Source organism: Sus scrofa, chromosome 14 (assembly GCF_054392235.1).
Source record: "Sus scrofa isolate SSC_HxYL_T2T_F1_AM1 chromosome 14, Sscrofa_HxYL_maternal_Yorkshire_Landrace_v2.0, whole genome shotgun sequence".
NCBI lineage: Eukaryota > Metazoa > Chordata > Mammalia > Artiodactyla > Suidae > Sus > Sus scrofa.
The window spans coordinates 3502831-3524125 of record NC_139396.1 but is presented as its reverse complement, the minus strand read 5'-3'; positions in this window follow the sequence as shown (position 1 = coordinate 3524125).

Genomic DNA, 21295 nt, shown 5'->3' with positions numbered 1-21295 from the left:
TGCAGTGGATTTTAGGCAGCATGTCCCAAAACATCCCGATTGAATGCAGTGGATACCATGCAGCATGAATGAATGCAGTGGATTTTATGCAGCATGGCCCAAATGCATCCCGATAGAATGCAGAGGATTCCATGCAGCGTCATTGAATGCAGTGGATTCCATGCATTGTGCTTGAATGCAGTGTAATCCATGCAGCCTGGTAAAATGCATCCCGATTGAATGCAGTGGATTCCATGCAGCTTGATTGAATGTAGTGGATTCAATGCAGCCTGGTAAAATTCATCCCGATTGAATGCTGTGGATTCCATGCAGTGTGATTGAATGCAGTGTGATCCATGCAGCATGCAGAAATGGAACCCTATTGAATGCAGTGGATTTTATGCAGCATGGCCCAAAGCATCCTGATTAAATGCAGTGGATTTTAGGCAGAATGTCCCAAAACATCCCGATTGAATGCAGTGGATACCATGCAGCATGATTGAATGCAGTGGATTTAATGCACCATGGCCCAAAGCATCCAGATTGAATGCATTGGATTCCATGCAGCGTCATTGAATGCAGTGGATTCCATGCATTGTGATTGAATGCAGTGTAAAACATGCAGCCTGGTAAAATGCATCCCGATTGAATGCTGTAGATTCCATGCAGCATGATTGAATGCAGTTGATTCCATGCAGCATGAAGTAATGGAACCCTATTGAATGAAGTGGATTTTATGCAGCATGATCGAATGCAGTGGATTTTTGCAGCATGATTGAATGCAGTGGATTTTTTGAAGCTTGGTCCAAAGCATCATGATTTAATGCAGTGAATTTTCTGCAGCATGTCCCAATACATCCCGATAGAATGCATTGGATTCCATGCAGCATGATTGAATGCCGTGGATTTTATGCAGCATGGCCAAAAGCATCCCGATTGAATGCAGTGGATTTCATGCAGCATCATTGAATGCAGTGAATTCCATGCATTTTGATTGAATGCAGTGTAATACATACAGCCTGGTAAAATGCATCCCGATTGACTGCAGTGGATTCCATGCAGCATGACTGAATGCAGTGGATTCCATGCAGCCTGGTAAAATGCATCCCTATTGAATGCATTGGATTCCATGCAGCGTGATTGAATTCAGTGTATTCCAGGCAGAATGAAGTAATGGAACCCTATTGAATGCAGGGAATTTAATGCAGCATGATTGAATGCACTGGATTCCTGCAGCATGAATGAATGCAGTGGATATTTTGCAGCATGGCCCCAAGCATCCCGATTGAATGCAGTGGATTCCATGCAGCGTCATGCAATGCAGAAGACTCCATGCATTGTGGCACAATGGATCCCGATTGTATTCAGTGCGGTTGACGCAGTGAGGCCCAATGCATCCCGATTGAATGCAGTGGATTATATGCAGCATGGCCAAAAGCATCCCGATTGAAGGCAGTGGATTCCATGCAGCATGATTGAATACAGTGGAGTATTTGCAGCATGTCCCAAAGCATCCTGATTGAATGCAGTGGATTTCATGCAGCGTCATTGAATGCAGAACATTCCATTCATTGTGGGGCAATGGATCTCGTTTGTATGCAGTGGAGACCATGCAGCGAGGCCCAATGCATCCCGATTGAATGCAGTGGATTTTATGCAGCATGGCCAAAAACATGGCGATTGGATGCAGTGGATTCCTTGCTGCATGATTGAATGCAGTGTACTTTATGCAGCATGGCCAAAAGCATCCCGATAGAATGCAGTGGATTCCATGCAGCGTCATTGAATGCAGTGGATTCCATGCATTGTGATGGAATGCAGTGTAATCCAGGCAGCCTGGTAAAATGCATCCCGATTGAATGCAGTGGATTCCATGTATTGTGATTGAATGCAGTGGATTCCATGCATCCTGGTAAAATGCATCCCGATTGAATGCAGTGGATTTTATTCAGCATGATTGAATGCAGTGGATTCCATGCAGCCTGGTAAAATGCATCCCAATTAAATGCTGTGGATTCCATGCAGCATGATTGAATGAAGTCGATTCCATGCAGCATGAAGAAATGGAACCCTATTGAATGCAGGGGATTTTATGCAGCATGATTGAATGCAGTGGATTCCTGCAGCATGAATGAATGCAGTGGATTTTATGCAGCATGGCCACAAGCATCCCGATTGAATGCCATGTATTCCATGCAGCGTGGTGAAATGCATCCTGATTGAACGCAGTGTATACAATGCATCGTGGCTAAATGGATCCCCATTCAATGCAGTGGATTCTATGCAGCGTTGCCCAATTGATCTCAACTGAATGCAGTGGATTCCATGCATCATGGCGCAATGGATCCCAATAGAATGCAGTGAAATCGATGCAGCGTGATTGAATGCAGTGGATTCCATGCAGCTTGATAGAATGCAGTGGATTCAATGAAGCCTGGTAAAATTCATCCCGATTGAAGGCAGTGGATTCCATGCAACATGATTGAATGCAGTGGATTTTTTGCAGCATGGCCCAAAGCATCCCGATTAAATGCAGTGGATTTTAGGCAGCATGTCCCAAAACATCCCGATTGAATGCAGTGGATACCATGCAGCATGATTGAATGCAGTGGATTTTATGCAGCATGGCCCAAATGCATCCCGATAGAATGCAGAGGATTCCATGCAGCGTCATTGAATGCAGTGGATTCCATGCATTGTGCTTGAATGCAGTGTAATCCATGCAGCCTGGTAAAATGCATCCCGATTGAATGCAGTGGATTCCATGCAGCTTGATTGAATGTAGTGGATTCAATGCAGCCTGGTAAAATTCATCCCGATTGAATGCAGTGGATTCCATGCAGTGTGATTGAATGCAGTGTGATCCATGCAGCATGCAGAAATGGAACCCTATTGAATGCAGTGGATTTTATGCAGCATGGCCCAAAGCATCCTGATTAAATGCAGTGGATTTTAGGCAGAATGTTCCAAAACATCCCGATTGAATGCAGTGGATACCATGCAGCATGATTGAATGCAGTGGATTTAATGCACCATGGCCCAAAGCATCCAGATTGAATGCAGTGGATTCCATGCAGCGTCATTGAATGCAGTGGATTCCATGCACTGTGATTGAATGCAGTGTAAAACATGCAGCCTGGTAAAATGCATCCCGATTGAATGCTGTAGATTCCATGCAGCATGATTGAATGCAGTTGATTCCATGCAGCATGAAGAAATGGAACCCTATTGAATGCAGTGGATTTTATGCAGCATGATTGAATGCAGTGGATTTTTGCAGCATGATTGAATGCAGTGGATTTTTTGAAGCTTGGTCCAAAGCATCATGATTTAATGCAGTGAATTTTCTGCAGCATGTCCCAATACATCCCGATAGAATGCATTGGATTCCATGCAGCATGATTGAATGCCGTGGATTTTATGCAGCATGGCCAAAAGCATCCCGATTGAATGCAGTGGATTTCATGCAGCATCATTGAATGCAGTGAATTCCATGCATTTTGATTGAATGCAGTGTAATCCATACAGCCTGGTAAAATGCATCCCGATTGACTGCAGTGGATTCCATGCAGCATGACTGAATGCAGTGGATTCCATGCAGCCTGGTAAAATGCATCCCTATTGAATGCATTGGATTCCATGCAGCGTGATTGAATTCAGTGTATTCCAGGCAGAATGAAGTAATGGAACCCTATTGAATGCAGGGAATTTAATGCAGCATGATTGAATGCACTGGATTCCTGCAGCATGAATGAATGCAGTGGATATTTTGCAGCATGGCCCCAAGCATCCCGATTGAATGCAGTGGATTCCATGCAGCGTCATGCAATGCAGAAGACTCCATGCATTGTGGCACAATGGATCCCGATTGTATTCAGTGCGGGTGACGCAGTGAGGCCCAATGCATCCCGATTGAATGCAGTGGATTATATGCAGCATGGCCAAAAGCATCCCGATTGAAGGCAGTGGATTCCATGCAGCATGATTGAATACAGTGGAGTATTTGCAGCATGTCCCAAAGCATCCTGATTGAATGCAGTGGATTTCATGCAGCGTCATTGAATGCAGAACATTCCATTCATTGTGGGGCAATGGATCTCGTTTGTATGCAGTGGAGACCATGCAGCGAGGCCCAATGCATCCCGATTGAATGCAGTGGATTTTATGCAGCATGGCCAAAAACATGGCGATTGGATGCAGTGGATTCCTTGCTGCATGATTGAATGCAGTGTACTTTATGCAGCATGGCCAAAAGCATCCCGATAGCATGCAGTGGATTCCATGCAGCGTCATTGAATGCAGTGGATTCCATGCATTGTGATGGAATGCAGTGTAATCCAGGCAGCCTGGTAAAATGCATCCCGATTGAATGCAGTGGATTCCATGTATTGTGATTGAATGCAGTGGATTCCATGCATCCTGGTAAAATGCATCCCGATTGAATGCAGTGGATTTTATTCAGCATGATTGAATGCAGTGGATTCCATGCAGCCTGGTAAAATGCATCCCAATTAAATGCTGTGGATTCAATGCAGCATGATTGAATGAAGTCGATTCCATGCAGCATGAAGAAATGGAACCGTATTGAATGCAGGGGATTTTATGCAGCATGATTGAATGCAGTGGATTCCTGCAGCATGAATGAATGCAGTGGATTTTATGCAGCATGGCCACAAGCATCCCGATTGAATGCCATGTATTCCATGCAGCGTGGTGAAATGCATCCTGATTGAACGCAGTGTATACAATGCATCGTGGCTAAATGGATCCCCATTCAATGCAGTGGATTCTATGCAGCGTTGCCCAATTGATCTCAACTGAATGCAGTGGATTCCATGCATCATGGCGCAATGGATCCCAATAGAATGCAGTGAAATCGATGCAGCGTGATTGAATGCAGTGCATTGCATGCAGCCTGGTAAAATGCATCCCGATTGAATGCAGTGGATTCCATGCAGCTTGATAGAATGCAGTGGATTCAATGCAGCCTGGTAAAATTCATCCCGATTGAAGGCAGTGGATTCCATGCAACATGATTGAATGCAGTGGATTTTTTGCAGCATGGCCCAAAGCATCCCGATTAAATGCAGTGGATTTTATGCAGCATGTCCCAAAACATCCCGATTGAATGCAGTGGATACCATGCAGCATGATTGAATGCAGTGGATTTTATGCAGCATGGCCCAAATGCATCCCGATAGAATGCAGAGGATTCCATGCAGCGTCATTGAATGCAGTGGATTCCATGCATTGTGCTTGAATGCAGTGTAATCCATGCAGCCTGGTAAAATGCATCCCGATTGAATGCAGTGGATTCCATGCAGCTTGATTGAATGTAGTGGATTCAATGCAGCCTGGTAAAATTCATCCCGATTGAATGCAGTGGATTCCATGCAGTGTGATTGAATGCAGTGTGATCCATGCAGCATGCAGAAATGGAACCCTATTGAATGCAGTGGATTTTATGCAGCATAGCCCAAAGCATCCTGATAAAATGCAGTGGATTTTAGACAGAATGTCGCAAAACATCCCGATTGAATGCAGTGGATACCATGCAGCATGATTGAATGCAGGGGATTTTATGCACCATGGCGCAAAGCATCCAGATTGAATGCAGTGGATTCCATGCAGCGTCATTGAATGCAGTGGATTCCATGCATTGTGATTGAATGCAGTCTAAAACATGCAGCCTGGTAAAATGCATCCCGATTGAATGCTGTAGATTCCATGCAGCATGATTGAATGCAGTGGATTCCATGCAGCGTCATTGAATGCAGTGGATTCCATGCATTGTGATTGAATGCAGTGTAAAACATGCAGCCTGGTAAAATGCATCCCGATTGAATGCTGTAGATTCCATGCAGCATGATTGAATGCAGTTGATTCCATGCAGCATGAAGAAATGGAACCCTATTGAATGAAGTGGATTTTATGCAGCATGATTGAATGCAGTGGATTTTTGCAGCATGATTGAATGCAGTGGATTTTTTGAAGCTTGGTCCAAAGCATCATGATTTAATGCAGTGAATTTTCTGCAGCATGTCCCAATACATCCCGATAGAATGCATTGGATTCCATGCAGCATGATTGAATGCCGTGGATTTTATGCAGCATGGCCAAAAGCATCCAGATTGAATGCAGTGGATTTCATGCAGCATCATTGAATGCAGTGAATTCCATGCATTTTGATTGAATGCAGTGTAATCCATACAGCCTGGTAAAATGCATCCCGATTGAATGCAGTGGATTCCATGCAGCATGTGTGAATGCAGTGGATTCCATGCAGCCTGGTAAAATGCATCCCTATTGAATGCATTGGATTCCATGCAGCGTGATTGAATTCAGTGTATTCCAGGCAGAATGAAGTAATGGAACCCTATTGAATGCAGGGAATTTAATGCAGCATGATTGAATGCACTGGATTCCTGCAGCATGAATGAATGCAGTGGATATTTTGCAGCATGGCCCCAAGCATCCCGATTGAATGCAGTGGATTCCATGCAGCGTCATGCAATGCAGAAGACTCCATGCATTGTGGCACAATGGATCCCGATTGTATTCAGTGCGGTTGACGCAGTGAGGCCCAATGCATCCCGATTGAATGCAGTGGATTATATGCAGCATGGCCAAAATCATCCCGATTGAAGGCAGTGGATTCCATGCAGCATGATTGAATACAGTGGAGTATTTGCAGCATGTCCCAAAGCATCCTGATTGAATGCAGTGGATTTCATGCAGCGTCATTGAATGCAGAACATTCCATTCATTGTGGGGCAATGGATCTCGTTTGTATGCAGTGGAGACCATGCAGCGAGGCCCAATGCATCCCGATTGAATGCAGTGGATTTTATGCAGCATGGCCAAAACCATGGCGATTGGATGCAGTGGATTCCTTGCTGCATGATTGAATGCAGTGTACTTTATGCAGCATGGCCAAAAGCATCCCGATAGAATGCAGTGGATTCCATGCAGCGTCATTGAATGCAGTGGATTCCATGCATTGTGATGGAATGCAGTGTAATCCAGGCAGCCTGGTAAAATGCATCCCGATTGAATGCAGTGGATTCCATGTATTGTGATTGAATGCAGTGGATTCCATGCATCCTGGTAAAATGCATCCCGATTGAATGCAGTGGATTTTATTCAGCATGATTGAATGCAGTGGATTCCATGCAGCCTGGTAAAATGCATCCCAATTAAATGCTGTGGATTCCATGCAGCATGATTGAATGAAGTCGATTCCATGCAGCATGAAGAAATGGAACCCTATTGAATGCAGGGGATTTTATGCAGCATGATTGAATGCAGTGGATTCCTGCAGCATGAATGAATGCAGTGGATTTTATGCAGCATGGCCACAAGCATCCCGATTGAATGCCATGTATTCCATGCAGCGTGGTGAAATGCATCCTGATTGAACGCAGTGTATACAATGCATCGTGGCTAAATGGATCCCCATTCAATGCAGTGGATTCTATGCAGCGTTGCCCAATTGATTTCAACTGAATGCAGTGGATTCCATGCATCATGGCGCAATGGAACCCAATAGAATGCAGTGAAATCGATGCAGCGTGATTGAATGCAGTGCATTGCATGCAGCCTGGTAAAATGCATCCCGATTGAATGCAGTGGATTCCATGCAGCTTGATAGAATGCAGTGGATTCAATGCAGCCTGGTAAAATTCATCCCGATTGAAGGCAGTGGATTCCATGCAACATGATTGAATGCAGTGGATTTTTTGCAGCATGGCCCAAAGCATCCCGATTAAATGCAGTGGATTTTAGGCAGCATGTCCCAAAACATCCCGATTGAATGCAGTGGATACCATGCAGCATGATTGAATGCAGTGGATTTTATGCAGCATGGCCCAAATGCATCCCGATAGAATGCAGAGGATTCCATGCAGCGTCATTGAATGCAGTGGATTCCATGCATTGTGCTTGAATGCAGTGTAATCCATGCAGCCTGGTAAAATGCATCCCGATTGAATGCAGTGGATTCCATGCAGCTTGATTGAATGTAGTGGATTCAATGCAGCCTGGTAAAATTCATCCCGATTGAATGCAGTGGATTCCATGCAGTGTGATTGAATGCAGTGTGATCCATGCAGCATGCAGAAATGGAACCCTATTGAATGCAGTGGATTTTATGCAGCATAGCCCTAAGCATCCTGATAAAATGCAGTGGATTTTAGACAGAATGTCGCAAAACATCCCGATTGAATGCAGTGGATACCATGCAGCATGATTGAATGCAGTGGATTTTATGCACCATGGCCCAAAGCATCCAGATTGAATGCAGTGGATTCCATGCAGCGTCATTGAATGCAGTGGATTCCATGCATTGTGATTGAATGCAGTCTAAAACATGCAGCCTGGTAAAATGCATCCCCATTGAATGCAGTGGATTCCATGTATTGTGATTGAATGCAGTGGATTCCATGCATCCTGGTAAAATGCATCCCGATTGAATGCAGTGGATTTTATTCAGCATGATTGAATGCAGTGGATTCCATGCAGCCTGGTAAAATGCATCCCAATTAAATGCTGTGGATTCCATGCAGCATGATTGAATGAAGTCGATTCCATGCAGCATGAAGAAATGGAACCCTATTGAATGCAGGGGATTTTATGCAGCATGATTGAATGCAGTGGATTCCTGCAGCATGAATGAATGCAGTGGATTTTATGCAGCATAGCCCTAAGCATCCTGATAAAATGCAGTGGATTTTAGACAGAATGTCGCAAAACATCCCGATTGAATGCATTGGATTCCATGCAGCGTGATTGAATTCAGTGTATTCCAGGCAGAATGAAGTAATGGAACCCTATTGAATGAAGTGTATTTTATGCAGCATGATTGAATGCACTGGATTCCTGCAGCATGAATGAATGCAGTGGATATTTTGCAGCATGGCCCCAAGCATCCCGATTGAATGCAGTGGATTCCATGCAGCGTCATGCAATGCAGAAGACTCCATGCATTGTCGCACAATGGATCCCGATTGTATTCAGTGCGGTTGGCGCAGTGAGGCCCAATGCATCCCGATTGAATGCAGTGGATTATATGCAGCATGGCCAACATCCCGATTGAAGGCAGTGGATTCCATGCAGCATGATTGAATACAGTGGATTATTTGCAGCATGGCCCAAAGCATCCCGATTGAATGCAGTGGATTTCATGCAGCGTCATTTAATGCAGAACATTCCATACATTGTGGTGCAATGGATCTCGTTTGTATGCAGTGGAGACCACGCAGCGAGGCCCAATGCATCCCGATTGAATGCAGTGGATTTTATGCAGCATGGCCCAAAATATCCCGATTGGATGCAGTGGATTCCTTGCTGCATGATTGAATGCAGTGTATTTTATGCAGCATGGCCCAAAACATCCCGATTGAATGCAGTGGATTATATGCAGCGTCATTGAATTTGTGGATTCCATGCAGCCTGATAAAATTCATTCCAATTGAATGCAGTGGATTCCATGCAGTGTGATTTAATGCAGTGTGATCCATGCTGCATGAAGAAATTGAACCCTATTTAATGCAGTGGATTTTATGCAGCATGATTGAATGCAGTGAATTCCTTCAGCATGATTGAATGCAGTGGATTTTTGCAGCATGGCCTAAAGCATCCCGATTTAATGCAGTGGATTTTATGCAGCATGGCCAAAAGCATCCCGATTGAATGCAGTGGATACCATGCAGCATGATTGAATGCAGTGCATATTATGCACCATGGCCAAAAGCATCCCGATGGAATGCAGTGGATTCCATGCAGCGTCATTGAATGCAGTGGATTCCATGCTTGTGATTGAATGCAGTGTAATTTATGCAGCCTGGTAAAATGCATCACGATTGAATGCAGTGGATTCCATGCAGCATAATTGAATGAGGTGGATTCCAGGCAGCATGAAGAAATGGAACCTTATTGAATGCAGGGTATTTTATGCAGCATGATTCAATGCAGTGGATTCCTGCAGTATGATTGAATGCAGCGGATTTTTTGCACCTTGGCCCAAAGCATCCCGATTTAATGCAGTGGATTTTCTGCAGCATGTCCCAAAACATCCCGATTGAATGCAGTCGATACCGTGCAGCATGATTGAATTCAGTGGATTTTATGCAGCATGGCCAAAAGCATCCCGATTCAATGCAGAGGATTCCATGCAGCGTCATTGAATGCAGTGGATTTCATGCACTGTGATTGAATGCAGTGTAATCCATGCAGCCTGGTAAAATTCATCCCGATTGAATGCAGTGTATTCCATGCAGCGTCATTTAATGCAGTGGATTCCATGCATTGTGATTGAATGCAGTGTAATCCAGGCAGCATGGAAAAATGCATCCCGATTTAATGCAGTCGATTCGATGTATTGTGATTGAATGCAGTTTAATCCATGCAGCGTGGTAAAATGCATCCCGATTGAATGCAGTGGATTTTATGCAGCATGATTGAATGCAGTGGATTCCATGCATCCTGGTAAAATGCATCCCACTTAAATGCTGCGGATTCCATGCAGCATGATTGAATGAAGTGGATTCCATGCAGCATGAAGAAATGGAACCCTATTGAATGCAGGGGATTTTATGCAGCATGATTGAATGCAGTGGATTCCTTCAGCATGATTGAATGAAGTGGATTTTTTGGAGCATGGCCACAAACATCCCGATTGAATGCCCTGGATTCCATGCAGCGTGGTGAAATGCATCCTAATTGAACGCAGTGTATACAATGCAGCGTGGCTAAATGGATCCCCATTCAATGCAGTGGATTCTATGCAGCGTGGCCCAATTGATCTCAACTGAATGCAGTGGATTCCATGCATCATGGCGCAATGGATCCCAATTGAATGCAGTGAAATCGATGCAGCGTGATTGAATGCAGTGTATTCCATGCAGCCTGGTAAAATGCAACTGGATTGAATGCAGTGGATTCCATGAAGCATGATTGAATGCAGTGGATTCCATGCAGCCTGGTAAAATTCATCCCGATTGAATGCAGGGGATTTTATGCAGCATGATAGAATGCAGTGGATTCCTGCAGCATGATTGAATGCAGTGGATTTTTTGCAGCTTGGCCCAAAGCATCCCGATTTAATGCAGTGGATATTCTGCAGCATGTCCCAAAACATCCCGATTGAATGCAGTCGATACCGTGCAGCATGATTGAATGCAGTGGATTTTAGGCAGCATGGCCAAAAGCATCCCGATAGAATGCAGTGGATTCCATGCAGCGTCATTGAATGCAGTGGATTCCATGCATTGTGCTTGAATGCAGTGTAATCTATGCAGCCTGGTAAAATGCATCCCGATTGAATGCAGTGGATTCCATGCAGCATGATTGAATGCAGTGGATTCCATGCAGCCTGGTAAAATGCATCCCTATTGAATGCATTGGATTCCATGCAGCGTGAGTGAATTCAGTGTATTCCAAGCAGCATGAAGTAATGGAATTCTATTGAATGAATTGTCTTTTATGCAGCATGATTGAATGCCGTGGATTCCTGCAGCATGATTGAATGCAGTGGATGATTTGCAGCATGGCCCAAAGCATCCCGATTGAATGCAGTGGATTTTAGGCAGCATGTCCCAAAACATCCCGAGTGAAGACAGGGGATACCATGCAGCATGATTGAATGCAGTGGATTTTATGCACAATGGCCAAAAGCATACCGATTGAAGGCAGTGTATTCCATGCAACGTCATTGACGCAGTGGATACCATGCGTTGTGATTGAATGGAGTGTATTCCATGCAGCCTGGTAAAATGCATCGCGATTGAATGCAGTGGATTCCATGCAGCATGATTGAATGCAGTGGATTCCATGCAGCATGAAGAAATTGAACCCTGTGGAATTCAGTGGATTTTATGCAGCATGATTGAATGCAGTGGATTCCTGCAGCATGATTGAATGCAGTGGATATTTTGAAGCTTGGCCAAAAGCATCCCGATTTACTGCAGTGGATTTTTTGCAGCATGTCCGAAAACATCCCGATTGAATGCAGTGGATATCGTGCAGCATGATTGAATGCAGTGGGTTTTATGCAGCATGGCCAAATGCATCCCGATAGAATGCAGTGGATTCCATGCGGCATGTGTGAATGCAGTGGATTCCATGCAGCCTGGTAAAATGCATCCCAATTGAATGCAGTGGATTCCATGCAGCGTGATTTAATGCAGTGTATTCCAGGCAGCATGAAGAAATGGAACCCTATTGAATGCAGGGAATTTAATGCAGCATGATTGAATGCAGTGGATTCCATGCAGCATGACTGAATGCAGTGGATTCCATGCAGCCTGGTAAAATGCATCCCTATTGAATGCATTGGATTCCATGCATCGTGTTTGAATTCAGTGTATTCCAGGCAGCATGAAATAATGGAAGCCTATTGAATGAAGTGTATTTTATGCAGCATGATTGAACGCACTGTATTGCTGCAGCATGAATGAATGCAGTGAATTTGTTGCAGCGTGGCCCAAAGCATCCCCATTGAATGCAGTGGATTCCATGCAGCGTCATTGAATGCAGACGACTCCATGCATTGTGGCACAATGGATCCCGATTGTATTCAGTGCGGTTGACGCAGTGAGGCCCAATGCATCCCGATTGAATGCAGTGGATTATATGCAGCATGGCCAAAAGCATCCCGATTGAAGGCAGTGGATTCCATGCAGCATGATTGAATACAGTGGAGTATTTGCAGCATGTCCCAAAGCATCCTGATTGAATGCAGTGGATTTCATGCAGCGTCATTGAATGCAGAACATTCCATTCATTGTGGGGCAATGGATCTCGTTTGTATGCAGTGGAGACCATGCAGCGAGGCCCAATGCATCCCGATTGAATGCAGTGGATTTTATGCAGCATGGCCAAAACCATGGCGATTGGATGCAGTGGATTCCTTGCTGCATGATTGAATGCAGTGTACTTTATGCAGCATGGCCAAAAGCATCCCGATAGAATGCAGTGGATTCCATGCAGCGTCATTGAATGCAGTGGATTCCATGCATTGTGATGGAATGCAGTGTAATCCAGGCAGCCTGGTAAAATGCATCCCGATTGAATGCAGTGGATTCCATGTATTGTGATTGAATGCAGTGGATTCCATGCATCCTGGTAAAATGCATCCCGATTGAATGCAGTGGATTTTATTCAGCATGGTTGAATGCAGTGGATTCCATGCAGCCTGGTAAAATGCATCCCAATTAAATGCTGTGGATTCCATGCAGCATGATTGAATGAAGTCGATTCCATGCAGCATGAAGAAATGGAACCCTATTGAATGCAGGGGATTTTATGCAGCATGATTGAATGCAGTGGATTCCTGCAGCATGAATGAATGCAGTGGATTTTATGCAGCATGGCCACAAGCATCCCGATTGAATGCCATGTATTCCATGCAGCGTGGTGAAATGCATCCTGATTGAACGCAGTGTATACAATGCATCGTGGCTAAATGGATCCCCATTCAATGCAGTGGATTCTATGCAGCGTTGCCCAATTGATCTCAACTGAATGCAGTGGATTCCATGCATCATGGCGCAATGGATCCCAACAGAATGCAGTGAAATCGATGCAGCGTGATTGAATGCAGTGTATTCCATGCAGCCTGGTAAAATGTATCCAGATTGATTGCAGTGGATTCCATGCAGCTTGATAGAATGCAGTGGATTCAATGAAGCCTGGTAAAATTCATCCCGATTGAAGGCAGTGGATTCCATGCAACATGATTGAATGCAGTGGATTTTTTGCAGCATGGCCCAAAGCATCCCGATTAAATGCAGTGGATTTTAGGCAGCATGTCCCAAAACATCCCGATTGAATGCAGTGGATACCATGCAGCATGATTGAATGCAGTGGATTTTATGCAGCATGGCCCAAATGCATCCCGATAGAATGCAGAGGATTCCATGCAGCGTCATTGAATGCAGTGGATTCCATGCATTGTGCTTGAATGCAGTGTAATCCATGCAGCCTGGTAAAATGCATCCCGATTGAATGCAGTGGATTCCATGCAGCTTGATTGAATGTAGTGGATTCAATGCAGCCTGGTAAAATTCATCCCGATTGAATGCAGTGGATTCCATGCAGTGTGATTGAATGCAGTGTGATCCATGCAGCATGCAGAAATGGAACCCTATTGAATGCAGTGGATTTTATGCAGCATGGCCCAAAGCATCCTGATTAAATGCAGTGGATTTTAGGCAGAATGTCCCAAAACATCCCGATTGAATGCAGTGGATACCATGCAGCATGATTGAATGCAGTGGATTTAATGCACCATGGCCCAAAGCATCCAGATTGAATGCAGTGGATTCCATGCAGCGTCATTGAATGCAGTGGATTCCATGCATTGTGATTGAATGCAGTGTAAAACATGCAGCCTGGTAAAATGCATCCCGATTGAATGCTGTAGATTCCATGCAGCATGATTGAATGCAGTTGATTCCATGCAGCATGAAGTAATGGAACCCTATTGAATGAAGTGGATTTTATGCAGCATGATTGAATGCAGTGGATTTTTGCAGCATGATTGAATGCAGTGGATTTTTTGAAGCTTGGTCCAAAGCATCATGATTTAATGCAGTGAATTTTCTGCAGCATGTCCCAATACATCCCGATAGAATGCATTAGATTCCATGCAGCATGATTGAATGCCGTGGAGTTTATGCAGCATGGCCAAAAGCATCCCGATTGAATGCAGTGGATTTCATGCAGCATCATTGAATGCAGTGAATTCCATGCATTTTGATTGAATGCAGTGTAATCCATACAGCCTGGTAAAATGCATCCCGATTGACTGCAGTGGATTCCATGCAGCATGACTGAATGCAGTGGATTCCATGCAGCCTGGTAAAATGCATCCCTATTGAATGCATTGGATTCCATGCAGCGTGATTGAATTCAGTGTATTCCAGGCAGAATGAAGTAATGGAACCCTATTGAATGCAGGGAATTTAATGCAGCATGATTGAATGCACTGGATTCCTGCAGCATGAATGAATGCAGTGGATATTTTGCAGCATGGCCCCAAGCATCCCGATTGAATGCAGTGGATTCCATGCAGCGTCATGCAATGCAGAAGACTCCATGCAATGTGGCACAATGGATCCCGATTGTATTCAGAGCGGTTGACGCAGTGAGGCCCAATGCATCCCGATTGAATGCAGTGGATTATATGCAGCATGGCCAAAAGCATCCCGATTGAAGGCAGTGGATTCCATGCAGCATGATTGAATACAGTGGAGTATTTGCAGCATGTCCCAAAGCATCCTGATTGAATGCAGTGGATTTCATGCAGCGTCATTGAATGCAGAACATTCCATTCATTGTGGGGCAATGGATCTCGTTTGTATGCAGTGGAGACCATGCAGCGAGGCCCAATGCATCCCGATTGAATGCAGTGGATTTTATGCAGCATGGCCAAAACCATGGCGATTGGATGCAGTGGATTCCTTGCTGCATGATTGAATGCAGTGTACTTTATGCAGCATGGCCAAAAGCATCCCGATAGAATGCAGTGGATTCCATGCAGCGTCATTGAATGCAGTGGATTCCATGCATTGTGCTTGAATGCAGTGTAATCCAGGCAGCCTGGTAAAATGCATCCCGATTGAATGCAGTGGATTCCATGGATTGTGATTGAATGCAGTGGATTCCATGCATCCTGGTAAAATGCATCCCGATTGAATGCAGTGGATTTTATTCAGCATGATTGAATGCAGTGGATTCCATGCAGCCTGGTAAAATGCATCCCAATTAAATGCTGTGGATTCCATGCAGCATGATTGAATGAAGTCGATTCCATGCAGCATGAAGAAATGGAACCCTATTGAATGCAGGGGATTTTATGCAGCATGATTGAATGCAGTGGATTCCTGCAGCATGAATGAATGCAGTGGATTTTATGCAGCATGGCCACAAGCATCCCGATTGAATGCCATGTATTCCATGCAGCGTGGTGAAATGCATCCTGATTGAACGAAGTGTATACAATGCATCGTGGCTAAATGGATCCCCATTCAATGCAGTGGATTCTATGCAGCGTTGCCCAATTGATTTCAACTGAATGCAGTGGATTCCATGCATCATGGCGCAATGGATCCCAATAGAATGCAGTGAAATCGATGCAGCGTGATTGAATGCAGTGCATTCCATGCAGCCTGGTAAAATGCATCCAGATTGAATGCAGTGGATTCCATGCAGCTTGATAGAATGCAGTGGATTCAATGCAGCCTGGTAAAATTCATCCCGATTGAAGGCAGTGGATTCCATGCAACATGATTGAATGCAGTGGATTTTTTGCAGCATGGCCCAAAGCATCCCGATTAAATGCAGTGGATTTTATGCAGCATGTCCCAAAACATCCCGATTGAATGCAGTGGATACCATGCAGCATGAATGAATGCAGTGGATTTTATGCAGCATGGCCCAAATGCATCCCGATAGAATGCAGAGGATTCCATGCAGCGTCATTGAATGCAGTGGATTCCATGCATTGTGCTTGAATGCAGTGTAATCCATGCAGCCTGGTAAAATGCATCCCGATTGAATGCAGTGGATTCCATGCAGCTTGATTGAATGTAGTGGATTCAATGCAGCCTGGTAAAATTCATCCCGATTGAATGCTGTGGATTCCATGCAGTGTGATTGAATGCAGTGTGATCCATGCAGCATGCAGAAATGGAACCCTATTGAATGCAGTGGATTTTATGCAGCATGGCCCAAAGCATCCTGATTAAATGCAGTGGATTTTAGGCAGAATGTCGTAAAACATCCCGATTGAATGCAGTGGATACCATGCAGCATGATTGAATGCAGTGGATTTAATGCACCATGGCCCAAAGCATCCAGATTGAATGCATTGGATTCCATGCAGCGTCATTGAATGCAGTGGATTCCATGCATTGTGATTGAATGCAGTGTAAAACATGCAGCCTGGTAAAATGCATCCCGATTGAATGCTGTAGATTCCATGCAGCATGATTGAATGCAGTTGATTCCATGCAGCATGAAGTAATGGAACCCTATTGAATGAAGTGGATTTTATGCAGCATGATCGAATGCAGTGGATTTTTGCAGCATGATTGAATGCAGTGGATTTTTTGAAGCTTGGTCCAAAGCATCATGATTTAATGCAGTGAATTTTCTGCAGCATGTCCCAATACATCCCGATAGAATGCATTGGATTCCATGCAGCATGATTGAATGCCGTGGATTTTATGCAGCATGGCCAAAAGCATCCCGATTGAATGCAGTGGATTTCATGCAGCATCATTGAATGCAGTGAATTCCATGCATTTTGATTGAATGCAGTGTAATACATACAGCCTGGTAAAATGCATCCCGATTGACTGCAGTGGATTCCATGCAGCATGACTGAATGCAGTGGATTCCATGCAGCCTGGTAAAATGCATCCCTATTGAATGCATTGGATTCCATGCAGCGTGATTGAATTCAGTGTATTCCAGGCAGAATGAAGTAATGGAACCCTATTGAATGCAGGGAATTTAATGCAGCATGATTGAATGCACTGGATTCCTGCAGCATGAATGAATGCAGTGGATATTTTGCAGCATGGCCCCAAGCATCCCGATTGAATGCAGTGGATTCCATGCAGCGTCATGCAATGCAGAAGACTCCATGCATTGTGGCACAATGGATCCCGATTGTATTCAGTGCGGTTGACGCAGTGAGGCCCAATGCATCCCGATTGAATGCAGTGGATTATATGCAGCATGGCCAAAAGCATCCCGATTGAAGGCAGTGGATTCCATGCAGCATGATTGAATACAGTGGAGTATTTGCAGCATGTCCCAAAGCATCCTGATTGAATGCAGTGGATTTCATGCAGCGTCATTGAATGCAGAACATTCCATTCATTGTGGGGCAATGGATCTCGTTTGTATGCAGTGGAGACCATGCAGCGAGGCCCAATGCATCCCGATTGAATGCAGTGGATTTTATGCAGCATGGCCAAAAACATGGCGATTGGATGCAGTGGATTCCTTGCTGCATGATTGAATGCAGTGTACTTTATGCAGCATGGCCAAAAGCATCCCGATAGAATGCAGTGGATTCCATGCAGCGTCATTGAATGCAGTGGATTCCATGCATTGTGATGGAATGCAGTGTAATCCAGGCAGCCTGGTAAAATGCATCCCGATTGAATGCAGTGGATTCCATGTATTGTGATTGAATGCAGTGGATTCCATGCATCCTGGTAAAATGCATCCCGATTGAATGCAGTGGATTTTATTCAGCATGATTGAATGCAGTGGATTCCATGCAGCCTGGTAAAATGCATCCCAATTAAATGCTGTGGATTCCATGCAGCATGATTGAATGAAGTCGATTCCATGCAGCATGAAGAAATGGAACCCTATTGAATGCAGGGGATTTTATGCAGCATGATTGAATGCAGTGGATTCCTGCAGCATGAATGAATGCAGTGGATTTTATGCAGCATGGCCACAAGCATCCCGATTGAATGCCATGTATTCCATGCAGCGTGGTGAAATGCATCCTGATTGAACGCAGTGTATACAATGCATCGTGGCTAAATGGATCCCCATTCAATGCAGTGGATTCTATGCAGCGTTGCCCAATTGATCTCAACTGAATGCAGTGGATTCCATGCATCATGGCGCAATGGATCCCAATAGAATGCAGTGAAATCGATGCAGCGTGATTGAATGCAGTGGATTCCATGCAGCTTGATAGAATGCAGTGGATTCAATGAAGCCTGGTAAAATTCATCCCGATTGAAGGCAGTGGATTCCATGCAACATGATTGAATGCAGTGGATTTTTTGCAGCATGGCCCAAAGCATCCCGATTAAATGCAGTGGATTTTAGGCAGCATGTCCCAAAACATCCCGATTGAATGCAGTGGATACCATGCAGCATGATTGAATGCAGTGGATTTTATGCAGCATGGCCCAAATGCATCCCGATAGAATGCAGAGGATTCCATGCAGCGTCATTGAATGCAGTGGATTCCATGCATTGTGCTTGAATGCAGTGTAATCCATGCAGCCTGGTAAAATGCATCCCGATTGAATGCAGTGGATTCCATGCAGCTTGATTGAATGTAGTGGATTCAATGCAGCCTGGTAAAATTCATCCCGATTGAATGCAGTGGATTCCATGCAGTGTGATTGAATGCAGTGTGATCCATGCAGCATGCAGAAATGGAACCCTATTGAATGCAGTGGATTTTATGCAGCATGGCCCAAAGCATCCTGATTAAATGCAGTGGATTTTAGGCAGAATGTTCCAAAACATCCCGATTGAATGCAGTGGATACCATGCAGCATGATTGAATGCAGTGGATTTAATGCACCATGGCCCAAAGCATCCAGATTGAATGCAGTGGATTCCATGCAGCGTCATTGAATGCAGTGGATTCCATGCACTGTGATTGAATGCAGTGTAAAACATGCAGCCTGGTAAAATGCATCCCGATTGAATGCTGTAGATTCCATGCAGCATGATTGAATGCAGTTGATTCCATGCAGCATGAAGAAATGGAACCCTATTGAATGCAGTGGATTTTATGCAGCATGATTGAATGCAGTGGATTTTTGCAGCATGATTGAATGCAGTGGATTTTTTGAAGCTTGGTCCAAAGCATCATGATTTAATGCAGTGAATTTTCTGCAGCATGTCCCAATACATCCCGATAGAATGCATTGGATTCCATGCAGCATGATTGAATGCCGTGGATTTTATGCAGCATGGCCAAAAGCATCCCGATTGAATGCAGTGGATTTCATGCAGCATCATTGAATGCAGTGAATTCCATGCATTTTGATTGAATGCAGTGTAATCCATACAGCCTGGTAAAATGCATCCCGATTGACTGCAGTGGATTCCATGCAGCATGACTGAATGCAGTGGATTCCATGCAGCCTGGTAAAATGCATCCCTATTGAATGCATTGGATTCCATGCAGCGTGATTGAATTCAGTGTATTCCAGGCAGAATGAAGTAATGGAACCCTATTGAATGCAGGGAATTTAATGCAGCATGATTGAATGCACTGGATTCCTGCAGCATGAATGAATGCAGTGGATATTTTGCAGCATGGCCCCAAGCATCCCGATTGAATGCAGTGGATTCCATGCAGCGTCATGCAATGCAGAAGACTCCATGCATTGTGGCACAATGGATCCCGATTGTATTCAGTGCGGTTGACGCAGTGAGGCCCAATGCATCCCGATTGAATGCAGTGGATTATATGCAGCATGGCCAAAAGCATCCCGATTGAAGGCAGTGGATTCCATGCAGCATGATTGAATACAGTGGAGTATTTGCAGCATGTCCCAAAGCATCCTGATTGAATGCAGTGGATTTCATGCAGCGTCATTGAATGCAGAACATTCCATTCATTGTGGGGCAATGGATCTCGTTTGTATGCAGTGGAGACCATGCAGCGAGGCCCAATGCATCCCGATTGAATGCAGTGGATTTTATGCAGCATGGCCAAAAACATGGCGATTGGATGCAGTGGATTCCTTGCTGCATGATTGAATGCAGTGTACTTTATGCAGCATGGCCAAAAGCATCCCGATAGAATGCAGTGGATTCCATGCAGCGTCATTGAATGCAGTGGATTCCATGCATTGTGATGGAATGCAGTGTAATCCAGGCAGCCTGGTAAAATGCATCCCGATTGAATGCAGTGGATTCCATGTATTGTGATTGAATGCAGTGGATTCCATGCATCCTGGTAAAATGCATCCCGATTGAATGCAGTGGATTTTATTCAGCATGATTGAATGCAGTGGATTCCATGCAGCCTGGTAAAATGCATCCCAATTAAATGCTGTGGATTCAATGCAGCATGATTGAATGAAGTCGATTCCATGCAGCATGAAGAAATGGAACCGTATTGAATGCAGGGGATTTTATGCAGCATGATTGAATGCAGTGGATTCCTGCAGCATGAATGAATGCAGTGGATTTTATGCAGCATGGCCACAAGCATCCCGATTGAATGCCATGTATTCCATGCAGCGTGGTGAAATGCATCCTGATTGAACGCAGTGTATACAATGCATCGTGGCTAAATGGATCCCCATTCAATGCAGTGGATTCTATGCAGCGTTGCCCAATTGATCTCAACTGAATGCAGTGGATTCCATGCATCATGGCGCAATGGATCCCAATAGAATGCAGTGAAATCGATGCAGCGTGATTGAATGCAGTGCATTCCATGCAGGGTGGTAAAATGCATCCCGATTGAATGCAGTGGATTCCATGCAGCTTGATAGAATGCAGTGGATTCAATGCAGCCTGGTAAAAT